The following is a 22,445-nucleotide window of genomic DNA, read 5'->3' as shown; positions in this document are numbered from 1 at the left end:
TTTCTGTGGATATAGGGGAAACAGACCATTGTATGCCAGAGCCGAATTATTCTCAGCAAGGTATTTACAGTCTAAAGGCTGAACTTTGTTCATAGCATTCAGACGGGCTATGACATCCAGGTCAAAGGCAGAGGGAGCTTCTGGGGAGGCTGGCCTATAATTAGTCCGGGAATTGTGCCATTCTAGTTCCCGAACATAATACTCGCGCCAGGTGCCGAGAAGGGTGCGTACATAACAGTAATAGCTCAAAAAACCGCCATCAGAAGAATTTAAAGAGGAAAGGAAAGAAGTGGGAAATCTCCGAAGACCCGCAAAGCTATACAAAGGATTGCCTTGCATGCGAAGAGATTGGGTTTGACAGAATAGTTTGGCGGTGTCCTTAACACCCTGGGCTCGGCAAAGGACATGGAAGGCGTATAGTCTTCGGATGGCAGAGGGAGCAACTTGGAAAAAAGGAATATGAAAATGGTTGCAGACATCAACCAAAAAGGTAGGAGGAGGGAGCCTTAGGCCAGCGTCTATTTGGGCTTGCCAGATGACTATTACTCTAGGGTTGCGAAGGCTCTCGGGAGGTGTTGAACTTTTAGAGAAGGCTTCGAATTTTAAACCTTCGGGGTGACGACATTTACGTGCTAATCTCTCAACCGCCGCGACATTAAGAAGGGAGTCAGGAACACGCCTCGGGGGTAGGGGGGTCTTCTTACCCCTTTTCTTAGGATGAGAAGAACTGGGGACAGTTTTGGAATCATAAGAAGCAGTGGGGGAAGGGAGGTTATCAAGATCCTGTAGTTGGGGAGAGGAAGATGAAGAGGTTCGGGAAGAAGGAGAGGGCGAACGCGAGGGTTGAAGAGCAGAAGTGGAAGCCATTATCAGAAATACCAATCCTAGGGTTTTCTAACACGCTCAATCAGAGCACCAAATAATCACACCCCTACGCTACAACTAATCACAAGAGTTGGGAGAGAAGGGTATGCGAATTACCTAGGTCAAATAAAGTTTGATTGCAAAATACCGGAGCGGAAGGGTCGCTGAAGATACGCCGGAACAGGAGGGAGAATCGCCGGAATTTGCAGAAGAGGGAGTTTGATAAAACCGGAGAAGAAGAATAGTGAAAAACGGGAGTTCGAATCGACTAAGTAAAAGTATACGCGGGCAACTACCAACATGCGGGATGAACAACACGTGGCATACGGAAATAAATCGACGGCTAAAAATTCCTACGGAAAGACGAAAGGACGCAAGGGTTAAAAAGGTAACCTTGGGGTATGAGAAAAGCACTGTAGCTCGGACAGGCATTTAATGTGGGTGACGTCACCCACGCGGGCGAGTTCTCTGACTAGTCGCACTAATCCAGAGTGAACTAGCCAGACCAGGGGGTGGGAGTAACAGAAACACTGGAGAATAATTTATAGAGTTTATCTTTGCTTTCTTATAATATTAAGCTTCTCGTGTCTTCAAGATCTGCAGGAATCAGGGAAAACATCATAGCACCAGCTTTAATAATACTTTAATGGTTGAACACGAAGAATACCCGGTTCAACCAGACTAGAGGGGGGAGTGGTTGATGAGGAGTAATATGTGCAGAGTAGAGAAAGGATACAAATCAGAAGAATCATCCTTACCAAAGGGATTTCATCCATCAGAGATAACTCATCCACCAGAGGAATGGCTCTTGCCAGAGAAGTCAACTCCGTCAGAGAAGTCACCCTCCTCAGAGACGTCATCGTCGTCAGAGAAGTCCTCCACGCCAGAGAAGTCAACTCCGTCAGAGAAGTCACCCTCCTCAGAGACGTCATCGTCGTCAGAGAAGTCCTCCACGCCAGAGAAGTCATCATCGTCAGAGAAGTCCTCCACGCCAGAGAAGTCATCATCGTCAGAGAAGTCATCCACGTCAGAGAAGTCCTCCACGCCAGAGAAGTCATCCGTGCTAGAGAAATCGCCTCCATCAGAAGGATCGCCAAAGACGCGGAGGGTTTTCCCGCGTGAAAATGAAATTCCTGTTATACCCTTCGACCACGCCAAGTGCATGCGATGACACCAATTTTACTATTTTACCCTTCCCTGTACCCTATAAATAGATCTTAGCTCGTGTATGACAATTACGCTATCATTTGCTCTTGAATACTACAGTTATATTTTGCTCTCGTGCTCGATTCTCCGATTGTTACTTCATCCTTTCCGATCAACTTTACTAGGTATAGTTTACGCCTTTCATTCCGTAGTTTAGGTGTTGGTTTCGTTAAACACCAAAGACCCTAATGCGCACCTAGCGCATTTCCTGGAGCTGTGTAGCACGGTGAAGATGAATGGTGTCCCTGATGACATTATCCGTCTTCGTCTTTTTCCCTTCTCACTGCGGGATAAGGCGAAGTCGTGGTATCATACGCTGCAGCTGGGAGAGAATATCGTGTGGGAGGATTTGGCTCATGCATTCCTACGCAAGTTTCATCCGCCTGGCCTTACGTTGAAGTTGAAGATGGACATCGTGCAGTTTCAACAGTACGATGGAGAAAAGCTAGCGGAGACTTGGGAGCGGTATCAGGAGAAGCTCAGAAAGTGCCCAAGCCATGGATTTGATGAAGGCACGCTCGTGATCATGTTCTACAATGCCTGCGGGGAGCGTACAAGGATGCACATGGATACAGCTGCAGGTGGCTCTCTATTGCAGAAAAGCAGTTCTGAAGCATGGAGCATTATTGATAGCATGGCTTCTACAAGCTACCAATGGCCATCTGAGCGAGTACAATTGAAGAAGGTTGCAGCTGCGTCAAGTTCTGATCCTATGGCAGCAATGGTTACTCAACAAGCAGCGATGGCTACACAGCTGGCAGAGCTGACTACAAAAATTGGTTAGTTGAATGTTGGACGTCATGTGCAAGCTGTGATAGACCCGTCAAGCATGGAAGATGTCAATTTTGTGAATGGCAGAAATTATGGGAATTTCCAGCAAGGACAACCAGGAATGTATGGCAGAAATCAACAATTTCAACAGGGTCAGCAGCAGTTCCAGCCAGGAGCACGCCCGCATCCTAACCTTTCTTACGGCAATCCGAACAATGCTTTGCAGCCTCCACCTGGATTTTCTGTATCTAGCGGAGGAGTTATCAATGAGCCAAAGAAAGATTCGATGGAAGACATGATGAAGCAGGTGTTGGGAAAGATAGGTGGTTTGGAAACGAATGTAGGTGCGTGGAAGACCAACATGGAGACCCAAGTGAGTCAAATAGGAAATCATGTTTCAGCACTCTCCAAGCAAGTGCAGATGTTGGAGACTCAAGTCAGTCAGATGGCCAACCAAGCAGCTGAGCAGAACAAGCCAGGCCAATTTCCTAGCAACACTCAGTTCAATCCGAAGAGCCAATATCAACAACCTCAGAAAAATCAGCAATGTCATTCCATCCGGGTGGTTGATAATTCAGTTGAGGATGAAGAGCAGCGGAATCATCCAAAGCAGCGGGATCATCCAGAGCTGCAGAATTACAAGGGAAAAGGCAAAGTAGTGGAGGAAGACGATGATGATTTGGAGGAGCTTGCAGCAAAACAGACGCCTCCCCCTAAGAAGGATTCGAGCTCTTCTGCTGTTAAGGAGCCTGTTCCTACCCCTACGTTTCCCAGGCCAGAGTACAAGCCTGTAGCACCCTTCCCGAATAGCCTGGCAAAGCCGAAGATGGATGAGAAGTTTTTGGAGACATTTAAGAAGTTGGCTGTGAATATTCCTTCCGTGGAGATCTTGAGAAACAAGCCAAATGAGGTGCAAATTGTGAAGGCTGTGATGGAAAAGAAGAGAGCATTCAATGAATTTGAGAAAGTGCTCGCAGTGAAGGAGTATCAGTTGGCTCCAAAGAGAGAAGATCCAGGCAGCTTCAATATTCCTGTGAAGATTGGAAAGTCACTGTTTGAGAAAGTGATGTGTGACACCGGAGCAAGCATAAATGTCATGCCTCTCAAAGTGTATAGGAAGTTGAAGCTGGGGGATTTGAAGCCAACCAACAAGACAATTCAGCTTATTGATAAGTCTTGCTCTAAACCTCTAGGAGTTGCGGAAGACGTGCTTGTGAAGGTGAGTGATTTTTTCTTCCCAGTCGACTTTGTAGTGTTGGATATTCCGGAGGATCCAAAGATGCCTTTGCTGTTAGGGAGACCTTTCCTTGCCACATGTGGAGCAAAGCTAGATATGCAAAGGGGGACGATGACATTGGGAGCCTATGGGGAAACTGTGATTTTCAAGAAACCTCCACCAAAGGAAGTTCCCCAGAATGAAGTGATAAATTTGGCTGACAGTTTTCTAGCAAATTCGGAGGATGAAGAGGTTGAAAAAAATGAGCTGCCCAAGCATGAAGCCAAGAAAAAGACTCCAAAGCCAAAAGAAGTTCTGAATTTTGAGATGTGTTTGTTTTTGGAGCATGATGGGGGGTCTTTGAAAACCCATACCCCCAAGAAGAAGAAAGTGAAATTCCGGATTTTTCGGAACAAGAATGAGGAGGGGGCAATGCTTGTGGAGGATGTTCGAGCCAAGAGAAGTGTTTTGGTGGAGATGACACCCAAGAGTAGAAAAGCTTTCCAATGGTTAGAGTGTTGTTTCCGACCTCCATGAGTTTTTGAGGTATCGTCGAGCTCTAGACGTTAAATTAAGCACTTGTTGGGAGGTAACCCAACCGTTTTTGTTTTGTTTCTCTTTCTTTTAGTTTCATTTTGTTTCTTTTTGTTTTGTTGTTTTGTTTGGAGTTTTTAGTGCAGTGTTGAGCTTGGAAGATGAGGGAACTCGCGCTTTGTTCATACCACCACCATGGAGCATGTTTTTCTGTGAGTAGTGACACACATATCATCATCCCTCCAAACTTATTTTCGAACTTATGTTCTATAATAAGTTTGGGGGAGGGGGGTGAGAGTAGATATGTGTATCACTTTTATCTTTTTGTTAGCTTTATTGTTTTATCCTGCTTGGTTGGTGGTGTGTGATTTTTTTTTAGTTAATTGTTGCTCCATTAGATTTCTGGTGAGATGCCAATGATGATTTCTGTGAAAAAAAAAATGAATTTGATTTTCTTTGATGATTTGAGCATAATTGGAACTAATTTGCATAATTCTAGAGTGATTTTGACCTTGACTTTTAGACGTTGAATAAACCTGTGAGGATTTGAGCTATAACTGTTTATCATACACAGTTTATTCTTTGTTGTGAGTTTTGTCATGCATATGTAGTGATCTTCTAGAACTTGCCATGGTTTCTGTGTCGAGGTTGCTGTTGTGCCCAGGATTAGGAGATGATTTTAGGCCATCTTTTGTTAGCCACAATTTTTCCCAAACACTGTCCTTGAAAAAATTTATCATTTGTTATCCACTTTGAGCCTATTTAGCTTTTATTCTTTAGCCGGATGATAGGGGGTGATGTAGTATATGGGGATCTTTGTGTGGTGAATATTCAAAGTGGGTTGTGAAAAAGAAGGGATGATATTATGATACTATTTACTCTTATAAGCTCTATAAAAGTTGTGGAAAGAAAAGAAAAAAAAAAGAGTTGTTCAAGAAAAAAAAAAAAAGAAAAGAAAATGAAAGAAAAAAAAAGTATAAAGTCAAGTGTATATTGAGAAATTTGTTAGAGAATCGACTTTGTGTGTTGGAAATAAATGGAGAGCATAAAAGAGTATTTAGTTCTGTTTTGTGATGATTAAATCCCTTGAGTTGTGTTGATTATGGTGATATAGTTGGGTGGAAGATGGAATTTATTCCATGCTTGATTAGTGAAGCTATAAGGTTGGTGTTCTTGATCTATTTGAGTCACTTAGCCTATATTTCCCTACCTTAACCAATGTCCCTACATTATAACCCGAATAAAAAGACCTTTTTGATCTTAGTCCTGGCACACTATTAGCGATGGAGATTGTAGACGATTGGCAAGCCTATGGTAAGAGATCTGCATTGCATTGAATTCGATGAGAGCATACACGTCCTATATATTCCATCAAATTGAGAGTTGAGTGATACACATACCTTGTGAGATTCAATTGTTTGGAATGTCAATGTTGATTTTGCTATAAGTTGTGTTTATTGGTGATTTTTGTGCTTAATTATTGAGGATTTGAGAATTCTATCATTCTTATTCTTTCGGAGGCATTGATGAACTAGATTTCTTACCCACTCGTGTTATTGATTTTATTCTTCCCATTATTCGAGGACGAACAATGGCTTAAGTTTGGGGGATTTGATAACACTCATGTTTCCATGGTTTTAGTGTTCATATGATGTCAATTTTATAGGAAACTAAGTGTTGGATGATTGTTTTATACTTAATTTGCTTTATCTTTTGAAACATGTTTCTTACTCGAACTTTGAAGGAAATTTCAGGTTTATTGAGTTCGAATTTGGAAAACTTACCTGAAATAGAAGTTGTAGATCGTCTCGATACGAGTTCGTGAGCGCAAACGGATCATAAATCGGAGTTCGGACAAAAAAGTTATGACCAAAACAAGAAAGTCGCGCGCAGCAGCGAAACGGCGGCGACCTCGCGGCGACCGGGCGGCGACCGCTGCCCGAAGAAGGATTTTTGGGAAGGATCCGGCGACCGGCCGGCGACCGCCGGGCAGCCCGCCGAGTTTTCGGCGCCACCTCCGTATTTTTGCGTTTTTTAGGCATTTTTCAAGTCCTTTTCGAGCTCAAACTCTGTATTTTACCCTGGTACTATAAATAGGTCTTCTTTTGACCTATTTTGGGTTCCTTTTCAGTTCCAAACTTTATTTTTCAGTTTTCTAGCTTTCAGAATTTCATTGCTTTCTAGTTTTCAAGGCTTGGATCAAGACTGAAGATTCAAGCTGCTACAATCATTATTATTCAGTTTTTATACAATTTAGTTTTTATTATTGCTTTCTTTTTAATTATGTTTATGCTTTCTTTTATTATGTCTGGCTAGTTTCGTTTAGCTGATTCTAGGGTTTGTAAATAGTTGATTGAATTTATGTGATTTATTTGTTAATACCTTTGTGCCTTACAGTTTATGATTCATAATTCCTGGTGCTTAATTTCTTGTGAATTATCTGATCAATAGTTTGCATGTTTAGCTATTCGGTTTGAGACCTAGCGGAGATAACTGTTTAGCGGATTCAGGAATGTATGATATGATTTTAACCTTGAGACCTAGCGGAGATAGGTGGATCATAGGGAGCTATTCTTAGGAGCTATTGGGAGTTAGTAGATTCTCTTGAGACCTAACGGAGATAGATAATTTACTAATCTACGATCGTTGCTGCTCTAGCGAGAGTGATTGATTAATTAAGTGATCTCTCATCATAACTGGATTAAACTGGTACATAGGATTAATAGATTTATTATGTGGATTTAGTTAATGAATTTACTACCCTAGGATCAGTTGTCTTTTATATTTGAATTTTTCCTACGTGCTTTTATTTATCGTTATTTGCGTTTTAGTTTAAGTTAATTAAACCTTCCTGCTTTCGTTTACCTGCATACTGTGAGAGTCTGTTTAGGAGATAGCTAAAGTAGTTTCGTTGTGTCAGTCCCTGTGGATACGATATCCGATTGCTGTTTATACTACGATTACACCGTGTTAGTTGCGGTATTTTTGTTGCTAATAAAATAGTGATCAATAATTGTTTTCGAGTTGAGACGAAGTACTAGAGATAGAATCGAAGTAATGTTTGAGAGTCACCATAAAGAGACTTAAGCTAGAGTGACGATTAGATTAATAACGAGTGATGATCTGTTTTTAATGTGATAACTCTGTGAGTTATTTGATTGACGTTATGTGATTTACATGTTACGTGCGCACTTATTTTATTTGAGTCGTTGTGATTTTTGAATAAATAGCATACATGATTTAATTACCACCACACATTCCTACACACTCACTCCTTTTTTTATTTTAATCTTTCACACATGTGTGATTAGACATGTGGCCAAATGAGGAGACAAGGTACTATTTGAGCATTTAATGCTTTCTAGATTAGAGTGTAAGATTAGTGATTAAAACAAGGGATTTTCTCACTCTTCCCGTCACTCTCATCATTCCCGGCCCTTCACCTTCTTCTCTCTCCCTCACGCCATTCTCTCTCTCCTCCATTGGAGACTAAGCTCAAAGCTTCACAAGTCATAACTGTGATAGAATCCTCCGCTAAATCTAGCCTTAAACACTTTCTACGCTTGTTTCAAGAAGATTTGTGGAGTTTATAACTTGAAGAATAGAGAGAGGACGTCCTTTTTCTTGGAACTATTTGAGTAAGTGTTCAAATCTTTTGGATCTAGACTGTTGTGTGTGTTCTGATCCTTTGGATCTAGACTTGTTGTGAGATATTTGTGTGTGATGTATGTGTGTAAAGGATGATTTGAGCATGAGAAACTCCCCCCCCCCTCTCCTCCTTTTTCTTCACTTTCGAAAATTTGGGTTCATACCCTTAAAAATCCTTCTTTTCTTAAACCGAGATGAGGAATGTGTCATATGTGATGTTTTGAAGTGATTAAAGTGTGTTTTGCAAAACTGAGTCTTGAGATATGAGTTTTTATAAAATTTAGTTTGATATAAGAATTTGGGAAAAAAATCTGTAAGTGATGTCTTGCATGATGATTTGATGATGAGTAAGAACTTGTGATAGGATTAACGTGATTTTGATGATTTTAGAGTTTGTAGAGTTCGTGAGTTGGTTATGATGCTGCATGATAAGTATTTTGATGTTTGGAAGTGTTTTACGAATTTTGAGAATGAAAAAGTTGATGAGTTTTCGAGTTACTCTTGATTGCACTGTTCTGCCTTGAGTCTTGTTCTACTCTGCCGAGTTGTGATTTCGCTGCTCCGAACCGAAAAATCATTTCCCCGCTGGTATGCCAGAGAAGTCATTTCCTCGCTGTAATGACAGCGAGTTCATTTTCTCTGCTGACGATCGATTCCTCTGACGATCGATTCCTCTGGCTAGTGATTCCGCTGGTATGACATAGAGTTCATGATTTCGCTGCTCTGGCCAGTTGATTTCTCTGCCCTGGCTAGTTGATTCCTCTGCTCTGGCGAGTATTCCTTCGCTGCTCTGCCGAGCTGCTCTGCTCCGCTCTGCTGAGTTTTTCCACTCTGACCACCGAGCATTTCTCTGCTCTGATCTCCGAGTCAAACTTATGTTTGCTTGCTTGTGATATGTTTATGAGTGAGTTGTATGCTTAGGTGTTTATGCATGCCTATATGTTTGTTTGCTTTTAATCTAGCCTTTTGAGTGTTAAGTTGAGAATAAGATTAGAGTTTTATCATAGAGTTGAGTGATTAGACGGAGATAAGCTGAAGAATAATTATGATGAGTGTTATAATAAGTTTAAGGTTAAGCTTTTAGAGAGAAAGTTTCTAACTAGTTCCTCACTTGTCGCATGCACTACTCCGATGTTACAACTACAGAGACCAGTCGATGACGTAAGTGAAGATATTTCCGAGTATCACCTGCAATACGCCGGGCCCTACAGGTGGGCAGTATGTTGAGAATATGTTGAGTATGCAATTATTACGAGCTTTCTGAAATGACTTTATCATGTTATGAGTTTATCAAATGTTGAGTTAAATGATGTTTATGAACTGTTTGACTTGCCAATATTTCTGATGATGAACTTGTATGTTACCCTCTACTGATGAGACGAATTCGGATCCTGCCACAAGCAGGGTTGTGTACACAGAGGTGACTGTGAGTCGTCTTCAGGTCGGCCGGTCACGGTGCTTGAGAAGGAGGCCTACTTCTCAGTACCTTGGTTATGATGATGAGTTATAGATGCGGTACATACATGTTGATTACTTGTCTGCAGACACTTCTTTATGATGTTGATTATGAAAACTGCATGCACAGATTCATTTACACTAACTTTATTTCTGTGTATTGCTGATTATATGGCAAGCTTCAAACATATAGCTCTAATAGCACCTTTCTTGTCTTTCGGCGTCTGCCCACTGAGTATTATGTACTCACGCCCTGCATATATTTCTAAATGTGCAGGATAAGCATGGACGGAGGATGGCTTGGTGTTGGCGGGGAGTGTTGTTTCGGATGATCACCCTTTTGTCACACTTTCACCTCTATGGCAGCTTTATGCTTTTGAGATGTTCTAGACTTAATTAAGGAATACACTCTCAGCTATATGTCTCCATACATATAGTTTGATCATCCTTTTGTTGTGTAACTCTGTATTGTTTTTGAATCCTTGTAAATATTGAGCTATGACCGTTTGTTATATGTTGACAAAAACTCTGATGCTTTGGCTTTTATAGCGATGCCGATGTTTATGATCTAGAAAGGATGTTATGACGTTAAAGATAGTAAATGTTTATCTTGCTTCCGCTTAAAGACGAGATCAGTTTTCCAGCCTTTGTTTCCATCGTTTATTTTAGTCATATCGATACCCGATCTACGCTATCACTGGCTAGACGGTGGGCTGCGACAGACGCCTTGAATAGATCCCTTGGCGGAGATGGTCTTCAAGATTTCTTCCGTTAGAGTGTAATTTGAACTTGGGCTGAGGCTTCAATCTTCGAGGTTTATTGTTTGGTGAGAACGGCTACTTTGAAGAGCAGGAGATGTGATATCTCTGAAAAGGTAATCACCAAAAAGGAATAGCCTCTGCAGCGAAAGGACGATCCTGAGATCTCTGCATTTAATGCGGCTGTACTTCTGGAGTGCATGGCTTCCTTTGAACGTTGGAGGTTCAGTCCGAGGAAGAATGTTTAACTGATACTTAACTTTAGTATCAGTCCGCTGAATCCACGTGGCGCGCATGAAGTAATCAGTCGAAACTGATTCTTCGACTGATACTTCAGTCGGCATCTTCAGTCTTCAGTCTTCAGTCCTTCGTTCTTCAGTCTTCAGAACAGTAACTAAACTAGAAAAAGAACTCTAACACTTGAGTTCGAACAGTTCTAGTCTATTACAATTGAACCCTATTGATTTTGGTATCATCAAAACTAGGATTAGGATATTTCATTAAGTTCGCAACAGCTGTCCTGATGAATTGTTCTATCTCATATGGACTAAATTGAGTATCTATCTTCTAAAGAAATAAGCATCCAGAACTTCACTTCTTGCTCTTAGATTTGGGGAAATTTTCCCATATCCCATAAGCATGGACTTGTTGTTTGCTTAATATGAATATATAATATATTATACTAATTACTAATGGTAGTGCTTTTATTTGAATTGATGAATTTCATTTTTTCATGTTTGACTGATGTGCACAATTTATTCTAGAGTTTAGTTCCACATGTAGTTGGGGGACTTGGGGTTAAAGGCTTGTTTGGATGGCTTTCCATGGTTTTCTTAGGGATTAAGAAATTTTTTTATCTATATCACACAGTCATAGAATATCATATCAAGCACTGAAAATTTAAATTTAATTATTTATTATTTATTTAATTATTAATTTTAGTAAAAAAAAAATTGGACCACCCTGAGTCTAAAATCTGGCTTCGCCCCTGAAAGTAGCCATTTTTTTTTTAAATTTGTTACAACCAAAGAAAGGAAAAAACCCACTCACACTCTAGCTCCTAGGGTGACTCGAACCCCCGACCTATTGGTTGGAGGGGAAGCGTCTTACCAACAGACTGCGCTTCATCGTCAAGTAGCCAATTTTTTTTAATAAACTTAAAATTTATCCACTCAAATAAAAACTTAAAAAATCGCCCACTTTTTGTATTAAATGACTAAACTACCCCTAAGACTAAAATTAAAAAATAAATCAAACAAAAAAAATAATTCTTTCACTCCCCCTGCCTAGTCCACCCCCCGACTCCCCACCCCCACCCCGACCACCCACCCCCAAGTCAATATATATATATATATATATAATATGTCATTCTCACTGCTAACGAAGCATGGTGCGAGTTTTCTCTCTTGAGAAAAAACCCTAATTTTGCCGCCGTTTTTTCGTCGGCCTTCGCCGATGGCTTCTCCGGTGAACTCTCAGACTCGCGAGACTACGACACAATCTAAGATTGGAATGGCTGAAGGTCTGAAGGAACGTGGAACTTCGGAAGCACATGACCGGATTATTCTGAGGGGGCAGCCCAGCCAACTTATGCCAAGGATCTCTACCAACTGTGATGCGGTGCCTTTTGGTGATTCTTTGGCTAACGAGAGATTGAATACCACTTCGCCTAGGGCTTCTTCGTCTAGGGTTCCTTCGACTAGGGTTTCCTCGCCTAGGGTTTCTCCTACGGGTCTGCATGGCAAAAAGCCTATTATTGAAAAGAACAACGAACCAGGGACAATCGCAAAACCGAAGAACAACGAACCAGGGACAATCGTAAAACCGACTTACTCTGCTGTCACGGCTCCAAGGCAGGCAAGAAAACCAAACCTTCCGGCACACAAGTTTTTTGCTCTGAAACCGGTGAAGCAAGGCGACGTTTTTGCTCTTAACATACCCTCCGATCTTTATCAGCAACAAGTCGCCACCTTCCAGCACTCTGTTATTGGCAGATTGATGTTACGGAAAGGAGATAAGCCACGGCTTTCAATGGAGTTAAAGCAGGAATTACAAGAACTTTGGCAAATTTCGGGAAGCTGGAATCTTATACCCATGAGTAAGGGATTTTACACTTGTAAGTTCAACTCTGCTGAGGACAAAGCTAAGGCGAAGTTTCATACGGTTTGGGACTTATCAAATGGATCTATGAGATTGAGAGATTGGGTGAAGAATTTCGATCCTTATCGTGAGATTTCTTCTCTACATCAAGTCTAGGTCCGTATTTATAATTTACCGGTCGAGTGTTGGCACCCGGAAATTATTACGGAGATAGGACGACACCTTGGACTGCCAATTCGGGTTGATAACACCTCGGCGGTTGGAGAATTTGGTCATTTTGCGAGGATTTTAATTGAAGTTGATTTAAGATTACCTCTTATAGAGACTCTGCTAATAAATTGTGATGAAGGGCCTTTCTATGTGGAGTTTGGATATGAACAGCTGCCTCTGTTTTGCAACAAGTGCAAGATTACCGGCCACTCTGTCGAGAAATGTAAAAAGATTGATAAGAAAGTTGGAGATAGGCAGAATGGAGCTAAGGCGGTTGAGAATAACAAGCCTTCGGAGATCGTGGAAAAACCTTCCAAGAATTGGAAACCTAAAGTTGTGGAAAAAATACACACTTCTGGAAATTCTTTCGAAGCACTGAATTTGGAAGATGGGGAGGTTCACTCTGAGGATTCCGAGGAGGAGCTTTCAGAAGAGGAAGAACAGAATACGCAGGAGGAGGAAATCAGAGGTTCAGATTTTCTCCATCAGGTCCTTGCTCCTTGCAATACTGTGACTGAGGAGATTTCACCGAAAGTACGAGATAATCAGCCCAACAATCAGCAAGTTCTGACTGAGAAAGACATGAGGATACAGAAAGTGGACGAGGTGATCCGGGCAGAAAATAGATTGACTCAAGAGTTACATAATTCGATGGCGGAGGTTCCTGCGATAGAAAAAAAGAGAGGACGTCCTACGGGGAAAGCCGTGAAAAAACATGTGAATATGGAGGAAAGCTGTAACACCCCGTACTTTTCCCTATGTTGTGAGATAGTGTCTTAACACAATTGAGAGTACTGAGATATCGAGATACGAGACTATTTTTTTTTTATGAGCAGATAAGACAGATTGTCTTTTAAATAGAGATACGAGTGAATAAACCAATGATGGAGTTAGAATGATGAGATTCGAGAAATGAGCTGAGATAGAGATGCTGATCGAATTGAGTTGAGATTTTATTTTATTTCCGACTACCGGGAATAGATTTACCAGATACCGAGTTATCAGAGATTTACTGTCCTATTAAGAAAATAGGAATAATGAGTTGACATAGAGTCGAGGCAGAAAGAGTGAGAACCTTGATGAGAAGAGTCGGTCAGAGAGACGTCTAGTTTGTCTGTGTTTGCCGACTGCTTTGATGTGATGTTATGTGAATTTACGTGACTGATTGATTATGTGATTTCTGTTACGTGTGTCATTATGACCAAGTTATTATGATTTTTATTTGAGACTTTAGCATTTGGAATTTTGATTAAGTTTCCAAAGCAAGTGCGGTTTATTTTTATCGAGAAATCGAATGATGCCGGTTTATGAAAATTTTTCCAAGCATAATATTTTTTTAAAATTATTTTTCCTACGAAGAGGAATATTATAATTGAGTGGGTGCACTAATAATAGTGCTATAATTATTATTTTGGTCACATGAATAATTATACTATGGCATTTTATTAATGAGTGACATTTCCATAGTTATTGTGATTTTTATTTAATCACCCTTTTCACACTTTATTTTAATTTCTCTACCATATGTTATATGCCTCAAATTACTAAGTGTAGAGATTGAGAGTGTATTATTGAGAGTGTAGAGATTAGAGAGAGAGAAGTGTAGAGATTAGAGTGAAAGAGAGATCATCCATTAATTGCCAAATATTCCCTAAGATCTCAAATCTCTTTAAAGATACACAATATCAATTCAAATCTTGCAAAGCTAATTTCTCTCTCCCTCACTTGAAATTTTCGACAACATCACCTCTCTCCCTCACACACATTTTCGCCCAACACACACTCATCTCCTTCATCTCTCATTTCCACCATTTTCCTCCATTGATGAAAACCTTCGAAGCTTCCAAAAATATTACCAAACACCTTAAACCACTCTAATATCTTCCATAAACACATTCTAGCCACTTTTAATCAAGAGAATCCTTGAAGAAGAGCTCCAAAGTTAGAGTGAGAAAGTGTGAATTTTGGTAAGAATTTGGGTAAGTGGCCATGTTTTTCTATAATTCTTGATTGAAGGATGTTGTATGTGTGTATTCTTGAAAGATGAAGCAAGAAAATCACCCCCTCCCTATTTCCTTAATTTTCGAAAAAATGGGTCTTCACCCCTTCAAAAAATTTTCTTTTTCTTTTCTTGATTTGGGGTGAAAAATGAGAGTTATGTGATGAGTATTGATGATTGTGGTGTGTTGTGAAATATGTGCCTTGAGATGTTAAACTTTGATGGAAGTTAGTTTACCCAAAAATGGGAACTTTTGAGTCAAAGAGTTAAATGATGAATTGATGATGTAAATGAGTCTTTGAGATGTATATGATGATGATTGATGGAGTAATTTGAGTATATGATGCCAATTGATGATTTTGATGTGAGTTAGTTTACTAAAATTAGGGATATGTGTATATATGCCCTTATATGTAAATTGATGGTTTATATGTATCATTAATTGGTTAAAAATGAAAGATATATGAATAGATTAAAGATTCATATGTGTTTTTAAAATTTTCAAAGAGTTTAGTTTAGTAAAAATTAGGACTTTTTGGTCTATGTGTTATTTAAGTGATTTTGCTTAAGATATATGTTTTTAAACATAATAGTAGTGTCTTTGTATATTGATTAAGTCTATTGTAGGCTAAATAAAATTTTGGCTTAGTTTAGTTTGTATGAGTTTTGAGTTCTTGTATGATGTGAGTTTGATGCTTGATAAAATGAGGTCTAATTGCTCTATGATCATTATGTGAACTTTATCCATGTTTTGTTGAGAGTTTTATGTTGATACATGGATTTTCATTAAAATATAGTTTACATGATAAAAAGAGAATGAATATGTGAATAATGAGTTATATGATGTAAAAGATCATATTTGAGTATTTGAGTAATTTTCGAGCATGAAATTGAAAAGAGAATTTGTTTGATGCGTTCGTTGAAGTGTTTTCTATGAGATTTGAGTTGATGATGAAAGAAAAGAGTCGAGATTGAGTATTATGAGTATTTTGTTGTATTTGAATGTTTTTAAGTGCTATAAGTGCTTAAAATGAGCTTTGATGAGTTTGCCTTGATGAAATGTTGAGTTGAGCATGTTTGCTTGTGTGTATGTTTCGGAGTCGTTTTTCACGACGCACTGACCTACTGTTTTCGAGGGGTTTTTGATACCCAAACACCATGACAATTTTATGGTAAGTATATTTGAGAGTCTTGAGCATACCGGTAAAATTTCAAGTCATTTGGACTTCGTTTGCTATTTTTATAAAATGTAAAACTAAAACTGCTACGTTCTGCCGAATTGTTCGGTGAGTAGCCATTAGAGTCACCTTTTCCAGTAGCATTCCTTAGCATTCTGGAACCCAAATTTTTATGGTTGATACCTGAGTGTCTTAGCTAAGTAGCCACCAAATTTCATACCTTCTTGACAACGTTTAATATTTTTCAAAAATCAAACTTTTCGGTTGCTAAAAACTGCCGAATATGGTAGACTGTAGTAAAACAGTCATATCTCCTAAAATTCTTGGAGTTTTTTATCCTAATGAAACTAGACTCAAAGAGGTTTCTTTTGGTATAAGTTACGACCCCAGGAGAGTTCTGTACAGAGTCTGGTGAGGTTTTAAAGTTGAGTCAGTGCAGAGTGAAGTTTGTTTTTGACTTGTCTATGTGTGTTTTTAATATGCTTAAGTGTTTATACTTGTTTATGTGCTTGATTGCTATGAGTTTGAGCCGAGTTGGGAGTTAAGTCGAAAATAGGACGTATGAATCCTTAGAAGCCGAGTATACCTAGGGATTAAGTTTTAACGGGTAAATAGACGTTGAGTGAGAAGTTATAGTTAAGATGAGATTGGATTTAGAAATTGAGTTTCTGACTAAGGTTTGTTTTATCACATGAACCTTCGATGACGATGACGATGTGATGATGACATATGAAGGCTCGAGCGAGACGAAGAAGTAAGTTGCCTGATTTTCTTTCCAGGATTAGCGAAGGACTTCAGGTGGGCAATATTTTGAGTATACGTATATCGTATGAGCTTTCTAAAATGATTTAATGATATAATGAGCTTATAAAATGATTTGAGTTAAATGATATTTGAGAATTGTTTGACTTGCCAATTTTTGATGTTGATTTGTGTGTTACCCTCTACTGATGAGATGAGACGAATTCGGTCCTGCCACAAGCGGGATTTTGTGCACAGAGGTGACTGCGAGCCGTCTTCGGGTCGGCCGGTCACGGTACTTGAGAGGGAGGCCTACTTCTCAGTACCTTGATAATGATGAGTTGTAGATGTGGTACATGCATGATGAGTACTTTGATAGCGCTATCGTTTATTTATGATATCTTGATTATGAAAACTGCATGCACAGATTCCTTTAATACTAACTTATTTCTGTGTATTGCTGAGATGTGGCAAGCTTCAAACTTATAGCTCTAAGAGCACCTTTCTTGTTTTTCGGCTTTTGCCCACTGAGTATTATGTACTCACGCCCTGCATATATTTCTAAATGTGCAGGCTAAGCAGGAGCGAGATTGGTCTGGTGCTAGTGGGGGAGAGTTTCTATCGATGTAATTTAAATTTCTATTTTGCCTTTATGATAATAGAGTCTTGATGTTGAAATACTTAGTTTTCTTTTGAAACCAAGCAATACACTCACGGTTATGTGTCTTCATACATATAATCGGTTCGCCTTTTGCTGTGATACTCTGCATATTATGCTTCCTTATGAAAAATGAGCTATACCCGTTTTGTTTTTGTTCGTGAAATTCCTAATAATTAAAAAGTTATGACAATGTTGACGATTTTACCCTTGGGCTAATTTTGTGAAGTTTTTCCTTAGCATGCTTTGACGTGAGCTTCCGCATGACGTTCACCTAGTTCTTCTTATCTTTTATTCTTTAAAAATAGTCGTATCGATACTCGTACCCCGCTATTACTAGTGTTGGGTTTTCGGGCTGCGACAAAAGCATCAAAGGCAGATTGCAGAGAACGGAACAGTTGAAGCAAGCTTCAAAATCTGAAGATTACATAAACAAAAAGCTGTCGACTGCTATTGATATGGGCCATAAACCGACTGGTTATGCGATTTTACCTAGCAACAATTCCAAGGCTAGAACTATGGATAATGTCACGGCTAAAAGTTGGGCTTCCGAAGTGGAGTTGGGCGATGCCCAAGCCACGACACACTCATAATTTGTCATGAATTGCTTTGTTTGGAACGTTCGGGGTCTCTTGGATGAATCTAAACAGATTCTTAAAGAGCATTGTCGCTCTTTTAATCCTATTATTATGGGAATCTTGGAACCGAAAGCTAAGTTTCACAAAATTCCTACTTCTTTTTGGCATTCTTTAAATCTCATTCCTCTGCATCAAAATCGCAGAATGGGCAAAAGGTCTAATATCTGGTGTTTTGTTCATCCTGATTTGGTTGCTAATGTTATTCTTTCCTCCGAGCAGGCTGTTATCTTGGATTGCTCTTGGAGCAACGTGGGTTTCAAGTTTGCTATTGTGCATGAAGGAATATTAAATTGAATTAACGTTCCACTTTGCCCGATGATCGTTTCTTGGTTATTATTAATTTATCATACAACGATTAAATCCTAACATGCTCCTATGAATTTAACAGCTGCACACAGGTGTTAGGAAAAACTTACTTGAGAATCGGATGCACAAACTGTTGATGATCGTGTCGAAAGAATCTGACTCCAGCTCTGATCTTCTCGACTGTATCCCGCTCAATTCCCAACGTTGGATGGACAACGAGCTATGGAAATTCCCAAGGCAGAAAGATCACTCACGTTTCTACGCCTCCCTCTGCTCTCAAAAACCCTAATTTTTATCAGTGTGTTTTCCTGAGAGCTGACAGCTGTATTTAATAATACAGAAAATAGGAGGAAGCGCCACTTTCTTAGTGAGGGCCGAAAATTCTGTCTTCTTGGGCTAGGAGACATTGGGCCAGCCTAGGGACCAGATACAAGGAATAAAGATGGGCCTCAAATAAATTAATTTATCCATGGTCAGCCCAGACCATAATTAATTTATAAATATCAGTTCATTCCACTAGAGAACCGATACTGACTTACCCCTTTATTGCCGGTGATGAGTCGGGGCTTGTATTTAGACTTATTAAATCTCCGTATTTAAAATATCCGACATCCATTAATTAATTAGAGCTCTGACAGCTTAAATTAATTAATCTCTTAATAATTCCTTAAGCAGTACCACTCAAACTTTATTATTACGCCTGAACTTAATCAACCTGCAGGGTTTAGCGTAATAAACCTTATTGAGCTCCTTAAGGGGATGTCATTATCCTATACCGGATACGGGTACTAATACAGATAATCAAATATCATATATTAACCGCTATCACCCAAGATACAGAGTACTCGAGTTAGTATATAACTTTCACCCATAGTAAGTCAAAGTGATATACGAATTAATATATATATCTGAATACTTATTAGTATTAAGATTTATAAGTCACCGAGATCTTGATTCTTCACTTAAGTCAGATAGAAGAATACATCTCAAACTGTGGTCCTATCAATACGTAATGACGTACCAGTATAGACAAGTAGCCAAGACAAACTACTTCCATCTATACTGCAGCCTAAACCAATAACTTGTCCTAGAGTTATTTCGGCTGTGATCATATTATATCTCTTAAGGTTATTCCAATTATATGGTCTTCTGTGATCTACAACACACCATATAATCTACTTATATAGAGATAAAGAACATACATATGCAATCATGAACACAATCAGATAGGAGATTAGATAGTGAACTTAGGAAACATTGTATACAAGCATAAAACGTTCTTGCTTTCAGTATACAAATCCAACATGCATAGGTCTAGCACGCATATTGACAGAAGACATCTGTGGATGGATTTACTTGATCATATTCAGGGTCCTACGGTTTTTATGGGGGATTTCAACGCGGTGAAAGGAGCCCACGAACGCAGCAGTGATTGTCTTCCTAGTGTGACGGCATGTCAAGAATTCTGCAATTTTATTGAAGCTACGGGTTTTATTGAGCCGCCGGCTGTTGGGTTAAGATTCACCTGGTCTGGACGTCGCTTTATGCCGATGCATGTGGAATCTAAAATAGATAGAGGCATGTTCTCTGAGGAGTTTTCGAACTTCTGGGACTTCACTTATACTCATGCTCTTCCAAGAATTACTTCTGACCACTCGCCGCTTCTCCTGCGGTGCGTGAAGAATTCACAGCAGGGTCCTCGGCATTTTCGTTTTTTGCATATGTGGACGACTCATGAGACTTTTCTTGATACGGTGGCTGCTTCTTGGTCCCAGGAGGTGGAGAGCAACTGTCATATTTTTGCTGTTATGGTAAAGTGAAAAAAGCTTAGGAATGTTCTGAAAGATTGGAATAAAAATTTCTTTGGCAGAGTTGAGAGGTTGATGGCCGATAGCCAAAGAAAGCTGATGGAGGTGCAGAATCAGATTGCTATTCACGGGTATACTGAGGCTCTGTTTGACAGGGAAGTGGAGATTCAAGCTCAGATTAATGTGGCTCTTTCTAGGAAGAGCAGTCTGTTGCAGCAGAAAAGCAGAGTGAAGTGGCTTAAGGACGGAGATCAAAATACTAACTTCTTTCACACGATGCTTAAGTATAAGAAGAAGCCTTACCTGATTTCTCACCTCTCTATTGATGATAGTGTGGTCTATGATCAGAATATTATAAGCAATCATATTGTGGATTATTTCTTGAAACTTTTCCAGGTTGAACATCATGATGATTTGGAGATAGCTGCCATTGAGGGGGTTATTGATCTGGTGGTGGATGACGTCCACAATGGGATGCTTACTAGAGTGCCTAATGAAGAAGAGATCATTGCTGCGGTGTTCGGTATGGAGGCGAGCAGTTCGCCCTGCCCGGATGGCTTTACGGGGAAGTTTTTTCAAACTTGTTGGAGCGTGACGAAGACGGATATTTGGTGTGCCGTTCAAACGTTTTTTATAAAATCCTATCTTCCCACTGGCTATAATGCTAGTGTCATGGTGCTTTTACCTAAAAAGGAAGTGGTCAATTCGGTGATGGATCTCCGCCCTATTGTCCTTTCTAACTTCTTTTATAAGATCATTCCCAAGATCTTAGCCACTCGTCTTAGTACGGTGGCGGCAAAGTACGTGATGAAGAATCAGTTTGGCTTTATTAGTGGCCGCTCTATTCACGACTGCATCATGCTTAGTTCGGAGGGGATTAATTGCATGAAAAGGACGTCTGGTGGTCATAATATGGCGTGCAAAATCGATATTAAAAAGACTTTCGACACTCTCAGGTGGGATTTTCTCTTGGCTGCTCTAAAAGTTGGTGGCTTTGCTCATCAGTTTATATCTTGGGTGGAGATCCTGCTTCGTTCGGCGAGGCTCTCAATTAGATATAACGGTGGTACTTATGGGTACTTCGCATGTTCTAGAGGGGTGAGGCAGGGAGATCCGATGTCTCCTATCTTGTTTGGCATTGCGGAAGATGTTCTGAGTGTGCTTTTTATCAATTGTGTGACTTCCGGTCATCTTACGCCTATGAAGATGGTCCGGGGTTGCCTCTTCCCCACTCATCTTTTTTATGCCGACGATATCTTAATTTTTTGTCGGGCTTCTATGGAGAATGCGAAAACTATTAAGAAAATCTTGGACTTCTATGGGGGTATGTCTGGTCAAGTTTATAGTCCTGAGAAATCCAACGTTTTCTTCTATGATAAAGTTCCTAATGGTTTGTGTCGTGAGATTGAAAGGGAGATCAACTTCAGGAGAGGCTCTCTCCCCTTCACGTATCTCGGTGTTCCCCTCTTCATTGGACGTATCCGTGCTTCGTTCCTCAGGCAAATTCATGACCGGATTGTCCAAAAGTTCTCTAAATGGCGGGGACGGCATCTGTCCATGGCTGGAAGAGTTTGCCTGGTGACTTCGGTCATTCAAAGTTCTCTCACGCATTCTATGATGATTTACAGATGGCCGAAGTTGCTCCTCAAAGAGTTGGATTTCAAATGCAGAAATTTCATCTGGTCTGGGGATGCTGTCAAACGACATGCTTGCACTGTCGCTTGGGCTGGGATGTGTGCTACTAAGGAGGAGGGTGGCCTTGGGATTCGCTCTTTTTCTACTATGAATAAAAGCTTTCTCATGAAACGAGCTTGGAGTGTTATTAAGGGGCAAGATTTCGGTTTTGACATCATGAGAGCTCGTTATCTGAAGGCTTTTGGGGCCCCTAAAGTGGTGGTCACTCCCTCCTCCGTTTGGATGGGGATCAGAAGTGAAATAATGCCGCTTATAAGGAATTCTTTTTGCGCTATTGGGAAGGGAGACTTCACTAATTTCTGGACGGATGATTGGCTTGGATACAAGATTGCAGAGAAATGCAAGGTTCCGGGTTACATGCACGATTTTTTGACCAACTCTGTGGCGGATTTTTACTTTGAGGGAATATGGCACTTCACTCAGTCCTTTTTGGATAATTTTCCGGATGTGGTTTGTGACATTCTTCTTTTGCCGGTGGGAGAGGATGAGGATGTTCGTTATTGGAAGCCGTCTTTGCATGGGAATGTCACTTCCGCCTTAGCGTTTTCCCACCATTGCCATAGCTTTCCTCGCGTAAGATGGGGCAAGTGGATTTGGGAGAGTAATGTTTCGACTCGGAGATCTTTGGTTTGTTGGCGCATTCTTCATAACAGGATGCCT

Source organism: Salvia miltiorrhiza, chromosome 3, assembly GCF_028751815.1.
Source record: "Salvia miltiorrhiza cultivar Shanhuang (shh) chromosome 3, IMPLAD_Smil_shh, whole genome shotgun sequence".
NCBI classification, from domain to species: Eukaryota; Viridiplantae; Streptophyta; class Magnoliopsida; order Lamiales; family Lamiaceae; genus Salvia; species Salvia miltiorrhiza.
This window is presented reverse-complemented; position numbering follows the sequence as displayed.